Source organism: Mauremys reevesii, linkage group 12 (assembly GCF_016161935.1).
Source record: "Mauremys reevesii isolate NIE-2019 linkage group 12, ASM1616193v1, whole genome shotgun sequence".
Lineage (NCBI taxonomy): Eukaryota > Metazoa > Chordata > Testudines > Geoemydidae > Mauremys > Mauremys reevesii.
In genome coordinates this window covers 35,069,065-35,081,508 of record NC_052634.1, presented here as the reverse complement: position 1 = coordinate 35,081,508, position 12,444 = coordinate 35,069,065, and the positions used below count along the sequence as shown (strand labels likewise).

Below are 12,444 nucleotides of genomic sequence, written 5' to 3'. Positions count from 1 at the left end.
CAGCAGGGAGGGCGGGGCGGGCTTTGGGGCGGGCACAGCGGGGCAGGGGCGGGGCTTTGGGGGCGGGCACAGCAGGGAGGGCAGGGGCGGGCTTTGGGGCGGGCACAGCGGGGGCAGGGGCGGGGCTTTGGGGCGGGCACAGCAGGGAGGGCAGGGGCGGGGCTTTGGGGCGGGCACAGCAGGAGGGCAGGGGCGGGGCTTTGGGGGCGGGCACAGCGGGGGCAGGGGCAGGGCTTTGGGGCGGGCACAGCAGGGAGGGCAGGGGCGGGGCTTTGGGGCGGGCACAGCAGGGAGGGCAGGGGCGGGGCTTTGGGGCGGGCACAGCGGGGGCAGGGGCGGGTCTGTCTGCGGGGTTTGGGCCGGGCTCACCCGGGAGGAGGGTGGGAGTCGGGGTGACACGTGGATCCAGCCCGGGCAGAGCCAGACACGACCCCGCCCCCACCAGCCGCTTTGGGGGGGGGGAGGGGAGAAGCGGCGCAGCACGTTCCTGCGCGGGGAAGCGGCACACCCTGCACCGGGGGGCGGGGCTCCCTGGGGGCGGGGCGGGGATGAGGAGTTGCGTTGGGGGGGGAGGTGTCAGGTGGACCCAGGACCCGCCCTCACCTGGGCTGGAGAGAAGGAGTTCTCTCTCTCTCTCTCTCTCGCTCTCTCTCGCTCTCTCTCTCTCACGCGGCCTCTATGGGAGGAGGGGCCCTATCCGTCACTTCGCCGCCCCTCCCGCTCCCTGATTGGCGGAGACAGCGCGGGACAGAGACTCGGCGCGTGGGGGGAGGCCCCGGTTCCCTCGCCCCGAGGCTTCGCTGCCCCGCCCCCCCCGGCGCGCGCTGCGGCCGTTGGGATTCGAATCCCCTCCCGCCCCACTGTGACCCTCCCGCCAGCCCCGCCCCCGGCGTCCCCTCCCCCACCCTGTCCGCTCTGCCCGGCCTTTCCCTTCGCCCCCGCCACCCTGCCCCAACCTCCTCCTCCTCCTTCTCCCCCTCAGCGCCCCGCCCCTAATTCCCTGCAGCCCATTTCCCCACGGATGGGCCCCACTCTCCCATCCCCCCACTGCCCCAGGGTGGGGGGTTCCTCATCTCCCATCTCTGCTGCCCCCCAACCTGCCGGGTTCCCCTTTTCAGCCACTGTGGGGTCCTCCCACCCGCCCCCACCCATCCACTCTGGGCTCTCTAAATCCCACATTCCCATAATGCACCTCGGTAACCCCACCCTCCTCTGTCCCTAATCCCCCTCGTCCCTGCCCTGGGGTCCCCCTGGACACCCCAACCCACAGTCCGGCCCCCACATACATCCCAGTCCCTCATTCACACGCTGAGCTAGTCCTTCAGGGGCCCCCACAGCCCCCCAAACTCCCCATCCATGAGCCCCCTGGGCCTGTGGCCGGGAAGGGGGGAAAGCTCCCACGTTCGCTGGGCTGGGTGTGGGTGTGAATCTTTTCCTGGCTTGGGTGTGCTGAGCTCACAAAGGGTTTTTGCTCCCTCTGTCCTCCCCTTATGCAGCCCAGGTGGGGAAGGTGACCTGGATGCAGGGAGCCCTGATGTCGCTCCTTGCTCACCCCCTCACAGCCCCCTAGGGGGGCACGGAGGAACACTGGGGGGAGCAGTATCCGCTCATCACCGCTCTCTCCCCCTTCTCTTCCCCTCCCTCCCCCCATGTTCCTATGCCGGGAGGGAGCAGGGAGAAATCTGGGCACCACCCCAAGCAGCACTCCCCTGCCAGCCGGGAGCAGTTTCTGACTTTACACCAGCAGCACACACCTCTCTGCCACCGTACAGCACCACCCTTGACCATGGTACCCCTGGGCAATGCCCTGGTGGCACCCACCCCTAAGGCTGGCCCTGGCTATGGGCTTCAGAGGGAGTGACCAGACCAGGCGGCCATGGAGAGCTCCAGCCCCTGTTCTCCCCTCCCAGCTTCTAGCAATCAGAGGCCAGGGACATGCTTCCATGCTGATGACAGGTACTGCTCGATAACGAGCCAAAGTACATTCATATTCCTCATCTGAGTCAGATGCCACCCACCGAAGATTGATTGTCCCGTCTAGTGGTTCAGGTTCTGTAGTGTCTGCATCAGCATGTTGCTCTTTAAGGACTTCTGACAACATGTTTCACACCTCGTCCCTCTTGGATTTTGGAAGGCGCTTCAGATTCTTAAACCTTGGGTCGAGCGCTGTAGCTGTCTCTAGAAATCTCACGTTATACCTTCTTTGTGTTTTGTCAAATTTGCAGTGAAAGTGTTCTTAAAGTGAACATGTGCTGGGTCATCACCCACCACTGCTATAAAACAAAATATACGGCAGAATGTGGATAAAACCATGGAGCAGGAGACATACAGTTCTTCATCAAGGTCTTCAGTCACAAATTAACACATTATTTTTTTAATGAGCGTTATCAGCATGGAAGCATGTCCTCTGGAAGTATGCTGGCTGAAGTATGAAGGCATATGGATGTTAGCATATCTGGCACGTTAATACCTCGCAACGCTGGCTACAAAAGTGCCATGAGAGAGCCTGTTCTCACTTTTAGGTGACGTATACAAGTCACGGGCAGCATTATCTCCAGTAAATGTAAACAAACCTGTTTGTCTCAGCAATTGGCTGAACAAGAAGTAGGACTGACTGGACTTGAAGTTTTACATTGTTTTCTTTTTGAGTGCACTTATGCAACAACAAAAAAAATCTACATATGCAAGTTGCACTTTAATGATAAAGAGATTGCACTACAGCACTTTATATTTTACAGTGTAAATATTTGTAATAAAACTATAGTGAGCACTGTACACTTCATATTCTATGTTGTAATTGAAATCAATATAATTGAAAATGTAGAAAATCAAAAAATATAATAAATTTCAGTTGGTATTCTATTGTTTAACGATGTGATTAAAATTGAGATTAATCATGATATTTTTAAAGTTAATTGCGTAAGTTAACTGCAATTAACTGACAGCCCTAGATTTGAATTTTTCTGTCCCATGCAGGACAAGCTGGAATATCCGTGTGCAGGGAAAGAGCCTGGGGGGAATTGTGCTGGGAAATTATTTCCTGTTCTGACATGTCCCCAATTGCCCTTTTTGCCCTAACAGGCTGCAGTGCAACATCCATGTTTTGCTCCAGCTCATTCCGTCCTCCCGGGGCAGGGGAAGGGAAATGGCTGCGGTGGAGCCAGTTGAGGGAGGGATGATCAGGGAGTTGCTGGCAGGTTCCCCTTGGCGGGGAGAAAGGGCAGTAAATACATAGGGGGTGGGAACTTCCAGGAAGGTTGGTCTGGGTGGGAGAGGGCAGGAAATCCCCAGGGTGGGGGACAGGGTGTGACAAACCTGCTGGGATTTGTTTACTGTGAGGCTTCAGCATTTCTCAAGTGTGGCCACCAGGGGCTTTCGTTGTGGCCACAGCCTCCTGGGCTGTAATTGAGGGAGTGCGGTGGGGCTCAGGCTTCAGGCTTCTGCTCTGGGATGGTGGGCGGCAGGCTCAGTCAAGATACATGGAGCGTAGGCTGGGTGGGGAGAAGTCTGTGTAACTCATCCAGTTATTGATAGACATGTGACTCGAATATTACCAATCTGTGTTCCCCCCCCACACACACACACAACCCCCCCTCCCCCCCAACCAACCAGCTCCCAAACAGACCCTCAGTCTGGAAAGCATTTGTCCCTCATATTGTTGAAAAGACTCACAGCAAACAGAAGAATCCCAGCTTTTAAAACAATCCTCCAGCAAAACAAAGAAACTCACATCCGTAGACTCAGAAAACACTCCTAAGAAATTTTAACAATATGTTGTTATGAAGAAACCAAAGTGCTAAAGAGACCTGATTTTTCAACTACTTTAAAAATCTTCTCAAATCAGCATCTTTAGAGTAAAACTTCTTCTGCTTTTCTAACCAGACAGTTCTCCCCAGAAGGAGAGGCACTGGTCCTGGAGACACTGCAATACCAGGTCAATGCATGGGGTGGACAGAGCAAGCTCCTATACCATCCCCTTGTTTCAAAAATCAATTTAATATACAGTCCTCAAATAAAGGACCTATCAGATATTAAACTGATAAGAACAGATTTAAAGTTTATTAGAGAATATTTAAAAATAAACGATATAAAGTGTTTGAGGCGTCAGTTATTGTGTCATTGGGGGTAACATACAGGTTGCGGGGGGATGTTAACGTTTTGCTGTTAGGCAGCATATACATATACACAGTCTGTCATGTCCCCAATGCGGGGTATACGGTGGGTGAGTTCAAGGTACAGCCAGCAAGCAGGGAGGGCACATCACTCATACAAACAGGTTATGGATAGTCGTGGGCATGAATAAATGAGCGGACTGGGTAATGGTGATAGGGTGCCCCTCACAGGGCAGAGTTCAGTTTGGTTGGTTCAGGGGATAAAGTCCAACAGGGGAAGTTTACAGGTCTCTTCCCCCTTGTGGGTGCACGAAGTCACGCCGGCTCACTCTTGGTATTGACGGTGGCCGGTGACGTGCTCTGTGTAAATGTCTCTGGACCACCGAATAGCATCCGAGACCATACACTTTTGATCTTAGCTCCAAGGAGCCGAGAAGCGATGCTGAGAGTCTGGAATGCTAGGCAGCCGCTCTTCCCCCACTGCTTTCTACTTCAGCACGAGGAGCTCCCAGACACGCACCAAACACCATTCACGACACTTGATAGCTAGGTAACTCGAAGTGATGATCACTTCCCCGAAGTGACTCCACTGGAAGAATTCAAAGCAAGAGCCCTTAACACACAATTCTGTTCAAAGACAGAGAAGTCTTTCAGCCACCTTCCTCTTGCAGGTTTCCCTGTACACGCCTAATTTGCATAAACCCACCCACTGACCTGTGACTAACACTCTCTCACTGTTAACTCTTACAGCAAAACAGGCCAAAGAAACCCTATGCAAGCGCTATACCGCAGCCCCACTGCTCTTTTCTGCTCCTTCTCAAACGTACAGTCATCAGGCACACATAAGATAGTTTTGCTCCATACCAGTCCAGTTCCTTGCTGTTTCTTGTCTAACCACTGCACACATATGGTATAACCCTACCCTGAGCTGATTCCCGACTTTTGCGCTCAATATAGGAAAACGAGAATTGAGAGAGAAGCTGTGCAGGGAAGTCTTCCTCAACTTGCACTCCACTCCCCAAGGGCCTTTCGGGCTCTTCTGTGGACTTCAGGTTCCATTTGATTGCCAAGGTTTATGGTCTTATTAATTAGCCATCTCCTAATGCAAGGATGCTACATGACAGACTAAAGATCGATTTTCCAAAAGAGCTGAGAAACAGAACTAAAGCTGAGCACGAGGTGTTACATTTCCATGAGCATCCAGAATCTGACTGTGCCCTGGCAAGTTCAATGCTTCCGAAAGAAACCAGAAAATAAGGAGCCCGTCAGGTCCCCCTGCTACCACCCAGATCTAGTCAATCTGCAGGGAAATAAGGAAAAAGCGATGAATAAAGAAGTCAGGAAATAACAAGGAAATGAAGAGGTTTCTGTCCAATTTACCATCTTCTCAGCTACCAATCAAAGTTAAAGACCTAAAGTCGACCTATCGGCATAAGTACAGATGGTTGAATGGAAGTTAAAAGGAGCTGCTGTGGCAAGTGTTAGGAGCCTGCAAGCAGCATGGAGATCGTTTAAAAATGCTGCAATTAGAGGCTGCGACAAAGTTCCTCCTCTACCTTGGTGGGTCCTGCGCTTATTGGCAGATTTGCTCGCCTCAGTGATCTTCCCCACAGTCTGGGTCAAATCCTCCTGTGTCTGATCAGGAGTTGGGAGGTTTGAGGGGAACCCGGGCCCACCCTCTACTCCGGGTTCCAGCCCAGGGCCCTGTGGATTGCAGCTGTCTATAGTGCCTCCTGTACCAGCTGCATGACAGCTACAGCTCCTTGGGCTACTTCCCCCTGGCCTCCTCCAAACACCTTCTTTATCCTCACCACAGGACCTTCCTCCTGGTGTCTGATAACACTTGTACTCCTCAGTCCTCCAGCAGCTACACCCTCTCGCTCTCAGCTCCTGGGGCCTCTTGCTCCCAGCTCCTCACAAGACACCACAAACTGAAGTGACTCCTTTTTAAATCCAAGTGCCCTGAGTAGCTCTGCCTTGATTGGCTGCAGGTGTCTAATCCTCCTGTCAGGGGTGCGGAAAGCCCCGGGACGGGTGCAAAGAAGTTTTGGGCCCTAGGTGAAACTTCCACCTTTCACCCTCCCACCCAGCTAACCGCATCTGTCCGTTTCCCCCCTGCCCCGCCCCGCAGCTAACTCAGCCCCTCACCCGGGGAGCCCCCCTGCAGCAACTACTCCCCCATCCCCCCGTGGCAGCTACCCCTGCCTGGGGAGACTTCCTCCCCACCCCACCCCCTGCCACGGCAGCTAACCCTGCCTGGGGAGACCTCCTGCGGACATGGGTGGCAAGTTTGTAGAAATTTTGGTGGTGCCCAGAACCCCCCCCCCAACTCTGCTCCCACCTGCCTAATGCTCTGGGAGGGGGCTCGGGAGGGGGAGGTCTGGGGTGCAGATCCTGGGCTGGGGATTAGGGTGCAGGAGGGGTGCAGGCTTTGGGATGGAGTTTGGATGCTGGGTGCAGGCTCTGGGCTGGGGCAGGGGTGGGTGTGCAGGAAGGGGTGAAGGGTGCAGGCTTTGGGATGGAGTTTGGGGTTGGGAAGGGGTATGTGGGAAGGGGGAGGGGGTGCACCTTGTGGGGAGGGAGTTTGGGGATAGGAGGGAGTACAGGGGTGAGGGCTGTGGGGCTGAGGATGAGGGATTCATGATGCAGGAGGGGGCTCAGGGCTGGGGCTGAGGATTAGGGTGCGGGGGGATGAGGGGTTCATGCTGCAGGGGGGCTCAGGGCTGGGGCTGAGGATTAGGGTGCAGGGGTGAGGGCTCGGTCTGGGTCTGAGGATTAGGGTGCAGGGGATGAGGGGTTCATGCTGCGCGGGGGGGCTCAGGGCTGGGGCAGAGGATTAGGGTGCAGGGGGATGAGGGGTTCATGCTGTGCAGGGGGGCTCAGGGCTGGGGCAGAGGATTAGGGTGCAGGGGGATGAGGGCTCTGGCTGGGGATGAGGGTTTGGGGCATTGGGGAGGCTCAGGGCCGGGGGAGAGACCCAGCTCCAAATATTGCTGGAGCAGGGCCCCCAGCCCTGCCGCCCCTGCCTGCGGAAGCTAAGCCTGCCTGGGGAGCCCGCCCCAGCTCACCTCGGCTCCACCCCCTCCACTGAGCACCCCGGCATCGCTCTAATTCTCCTCCCCGCCCAGGCTTGCGACGCCGACTGGAGGAGAATTAGAGCTGGGCTGTGTGCTCGGCGGAGGAGGCAGAGCGGAGGTGAGCCGGGGTGGGGAGTGGTTCCCCTGTGCGCCCCCAATCCCCCGTTACTGGGGACAGCCCTCCCCACGCGCCCCCCACCCAGCTCACCTCTGCTCCACCTCCTCGCCTGAGGGGGCTTTTAGGCACCTCCAACCACTAGGCGGCCGCCTAGTTTGCCTAAATGGTTGCACCGGCCCTGGTGTTCACAAGCAGTGTGAAAACGTGCAATTCCCGCTCACACTGCACAGGGGCAGCACAGCTCCGGGGTTCTCTGGAATCGCACAATAATGCTGGCTTTGTTCTCACAGCACCTGGAGCTTTGCACAGTGAGACCATGGGGGTGCTGCAGCCCCCGCCGCAGCCCTCGGTCCCGCACCTCTGCTTCTCTGCAGGGAACTTGTTATGGCATGAGGGGATGCAGGGAGACTGTGCAGGAGACCCAGGCCCACGCGCTGAGCACTGCAGCTCCAGCGCTGTGTTCGGGATTCATTTCTGCTCTCTGATAAAACTGCCCAGGCTCCTCTGGCCAACTAATATTCGTCCAGGCTCCCCGGCGCTGTTAGTATCTGTCCAGAGCTCTCGCCGGCCCTGCCCCAGGAGAGCTGGGCGCTCGCCCTGCTCTAGGAGAGCCAGGCAGGCCCTGAGCACTAGACAGTGACCCTAGGCCAGTGGTGCCAGAACAATCTGTATAGTGGGAGGGGGGGCTGAGTCTCCCAACCAACTGTAACCCCTGGGTGTGATGGAAACCACGTCAAGCCAGGGGCTGCTGCAGCCCCCCCAGTTCCAGCCCCTCTGCCCAGGCAGCTCCCCCAGCCTGATACACACACCCAGCCCCTGCACCCAGCCCACCCCAGGGCTCCTCAGCCCAGAGGGGAGCCCCCCGGCTGAGTGGGTGTGGGTACAAGTGTTGGCAAACCACACTGTATCCGCATTGAACCGTTTTATAGAACAGTATAGTATGCACTTTCTGTTATGCTATCATTAGTCACTAGACAATGGCCCATTGAGGAGAGCCAACCTTAATCAATTAGTAGGAAATAAATAAGTATATCAATTATGTAGTAATGAGTAACTTGCTTATAAGAGAAGTATATTAATCATGTAATAATAAGTAACCTGTGTGATGTCAATCATGTAATGCTGAGAACCAGTCTGTAAGAAAGAGAATAAAAGCAGCGGTCTGGGACTATACCAGGACGCCTCACTGCAGCCTTGTCTCGTCTCTGTTTCCCGATACAACATCTGGTGACCCCGACGTGATCCAGACACAAGACCCCCGACTCATCGGCTGGCATAGCCTTGGTGCACCTCAGCGCAGTGCGCTCCCTCGTGAGTATGGGGGGGGATTTATCCATTGAGCAAAAAGATCATGCAAAAGAGTTATTGAAGCTTATCAAACAGGACGGGTGTACTGCAGTATCGTTACGGCACTTGGAGGAATTGCTCCGAGTGATTGAGTATAAGTGCCCATGGTACTCGAACCGAGGCTCCCTAGATCACTCCGATTGGATAAAGATCGGAGAGGCATTGTTTAGGGAACCTCGAGCCGAGATCCAACATATTCTGTTGTGGCAGCACTGTTCAGCTGCGGTGGGGAGATTACGAAAAGAGGCGTCCCCCTCCGCACCTCCCTTGCTCTCGGTGGAGGCACCTCCTGCCTATCCCCGAGTGCTCCCTCCAGCCCCTTTTTTAGCACCAAAAACTTCTGCACCAGTGGTGGACACCCTGGGGCAGAAGTCCCTTCATCAGGGTGCTGTCTGTGCCGCCCTTGCGGCGGCGCGGGCGAGCGGGCAGGACCCCTTATTGGAAGAATGGGAGGGAGAAATCCCTTTGATGTTTCCCCTGTCTTATGACCCTCCCAATGAGGCAGGTGAGGTGGTAGCTCGGCACTCCACCCTCCCGTACTCAATTCTTCGGGAGCTTAACAAAGCGGTACGTGAGTCTGGGCTGCGTTCCACTTATGTGCAGGGTATGATAGAAGGGATCGCTAATAGTTATACTATGATCCCGGAGGACTGGAAACATCTATTTCGTATGATCCTTTCCCCTGCACAATATGTGGTATGGGATAATGAGTTTAAATTAGCAGCCCTAGCACTCGGTAACGCGCAGAATACTGCTGAGCAAATATATGGGACAGGAGCTTTTGCCACCATAGAACAACAATCTGTATTGCCCATGGAATCTTTTCACCGCACGGCAATGTGCATTCAAAGAGCCTTTAGGCGCGTTCCAGCCTCTGGCAAGCCCCTTCGATCATTCACAAATGTTAAACAACAAGCTACTGAACCTTATCATCATTTCGTTGATCGCCTCAAGGAGGCTGTTCAACGCCAAATTGACAATCCGGACGCTCAGACGGAACTCCTTTTACGCTTAGCGTATGAGCAGTCCAATGCTGATTGTTGGAAAATTCTCCAAACTATCATTCACCGCCCTAATTACACACTCGCTGACATGTTGCAGGCATGTGCCGAAGTGGGCACTCAGACCCACGCTATGGCACTGTTGGCGGGAGCAATCCGTCAAGGTAATAAACCTACCGGTAATTGCTTTAACTGCCAGCGACCTGGACACTTCAAAAGAGAGTGCCGAGCCCCAGGAGGTGGCGCTTACAAGGGCGGAACTAACACCACCGGGGGCCGTCCCACAAAAAAATGCCCGAAATGTAATAAGGGATATCATTGGGCCAATCAATGCCGCTCCTCAGCCTCAGCTAATTCGGGAAACTTTTGACCGGGCCCCCCTTCAGCCCCGGTTTAAAGGAGGGAGCTTTGCCTGCCACAGCTGCTCGACCAGCCACAAAAGGCAGTGCTGGTTTGGATCTTATTAATGCAGTAGATATGCAATCCCCTCTCCCTGGTGACGTACTCCTCATGCCTACGCAGCTTTCTGGTCCGCTTCCCCCAGACACATTTGGGTTAATTTTGCCTCGTTCTTCTGCCAGTAGTCAGTCTATTATGATTGTGCCTGGAGTTATCGATTCTAATTACACCGGAGTTATCTACGTTCAAGTTTGGAGTCACCTTCCCCTCAAATTAAAGGCGGGGGATTCTTGGGCTCAACTGCTAATCTTACCTTACACAGCGCCGGCCGGACCCGGCCAAGCGAGTCGTGCCGGCGGATTTGGTTCTACTCGCGTTAATCTGGAGCAGGGTCCCCTTTTTCATCCACAGATTGCTGCAGTATTACAACACATTCGAACCCACAAGCCGACCCGTAAGTATACCATCAACGGTAAGGAGCTCTATGGGTTGTTAGACACTGGAGCGGATGTTTCAGTAATTGCACAAAAGCATTGGGACCCTTCCTGGCCTTCCGAAGTTTCCCCCTCTGTTTGGGGAGTGGGAGGCCCACAATCTTCCCGACAAAGCACCAATTGGCTCTCAGTATGGGATAGTGAGGAGGGGCGAGAGGTTGCAAAAATTCGTCCGTGCATTTTGCCAATTGACATTAATCTCTGGGGGCGAGACCTATTGTCTCAGCTGGGAGCCTCCCTAGTGGTGCCATGACACGTCAATGCTCTTCACACACTGCCCTCCCCCTGGAATGGAAAACCCACGTCCCAGTGTGGGTTGAGCAATGGCCACTCCCTCAGGAAAAATTAATAGCCCTTAAGGAATTAGTTCAGGAACAATTAACCGAGGGACATATTGAGCCTACTACTAGCCCATATAATACTCCGGTCTTTGTTATTAAGAAAAAATCTGGACGCTGGAGATTATTACATGATCTCCGAGCTATAAACAAAATTATGGAACCTATGGGAGCCCTTCAATGTGGGACCCCGAATCCGAATGTTATACCACATGATTATCAGTTAGCAGTAATCGATCTTAAGGATTGTTTTTTCTCTATTCCTCTCCTCCCCCGTGATCGAAAGTACTTTGCCTTTACTATCCCTGTTTTGAATAATAGTCAGCCAACAGAACGCTACCATTGGAAAGTTCTTCCCCAGGGTATGCTAAACAGCCCCACCCTCTGTCAATACTACGTAAATCAGTCTCTCTTACCTTTTCGCAAACGGTACCCTATGCTTAAGGTTTATCATTATATGGATGATATCCTCATAGCAGGACCAGAACTCCCTCCTTCATGGCAAACTGACCTGCAAACTATGCTCCAGGAATACGGCCTTCAGATAGCCCCAGAAAAGGTACAATGTATAGAGCCCTTCCTTTATCTGGGACATAAAATGCTGGCCGCCTACTCCATTCCTATTATCCCGCAAATTGCTTTGGAAACCAACATTAATTATGTTACCCTTCAGCAAGTTCTCGGCATAATTAATTGGGTACGTCCCTATTATCGCCTTGATACCAACATGTTAAGTCCGTTATTTGATGCTCTTCGGCAGGGGCGTCACCCCTCCGATATCATTTCTCTCACTAAAACACAATTAGATGCCATTGAGCAAGTAAATCAATCTCTTGCAAAGGTTTGGGTGGATCGTGCCGTGGACAACGAGCCTCCACGTCTCGCTTGTCTTCAAGGGGTAACCCAGCCTTGTGCTGCCCTCTTTCAAGCACCAGAGGCTGGGCCGGTACGAATCCTTGAATGGCTTTATCTCGCCCACACCCCAGCAAATACCCTTACTCCCCTTCCCTCCATGCTTGCTTCCCTAATTACTAAAGGACGCCAGCGTGCATTGGTGCTTCTCGCTATTGATCCAGTAGAAATAGTTCTTCCTATTCCCCTCCATTTATGGCAAACTCTTTGTGAAACTAATCCCGAGGTTCAGTGTGCATGCTCAGCCTTTACTGGGGTCTTCTCCTGTCACACTTTGAAGGACCCCCGCTTTGGCATGACGCAGCGATTACCTCTCAATTTTCGCTATTTACTCTCACCTACTCCGCTGCCAGATGTGCTAACAGTCTTTACGGACGGAGGTCCACACCGTGGGGTTCTCTCTTGGCGTGACCCACATACTGCCCGCTGGTGTTCTTTGTTTACTCTACCTCAAAGCTCCGCACAGCGTGCTGAGCTAGCTGCTATAATTTTGGCCTTTAGTCATTTTTCAGTGCAGCCGCTTAATATTATTACTGATAGTTTATATGTAGCCAACGTTGTTTCAAATATTAGTGGCAGTTATGTATCACCGGCACTAGATAAAAATTTGCTAGCTTTGTTTTTAGCATTGCAACATCTCATTCAT

At 53.6% G+C, this 12,444-nt stretch overlaps 1 protein-coding gene and 1 non-coding gene across 2 annotated transcripts in view; both read right to left on the bottom strand.

The window, feature by feature from the left end:
* Window positions 1–12,444, bottom strand: part of LOC120375395 (zinc finger protein 883-like) — a gene marked incomplete at its 5' end in the record, with an annotated part of 158,913 nt that overhangs the window by 70,122 nt on the left and 76,347 nt on the right. The window lies entirely within an intron of this gene.
* On the bottom strand, window positions 3,898–4,082 carry LOC120376407. The gene has a single exon (XR_005587287.1). It is a non-coding gene; the product is annotated as a U2 spliceosomal RNA (small nuclear RNA).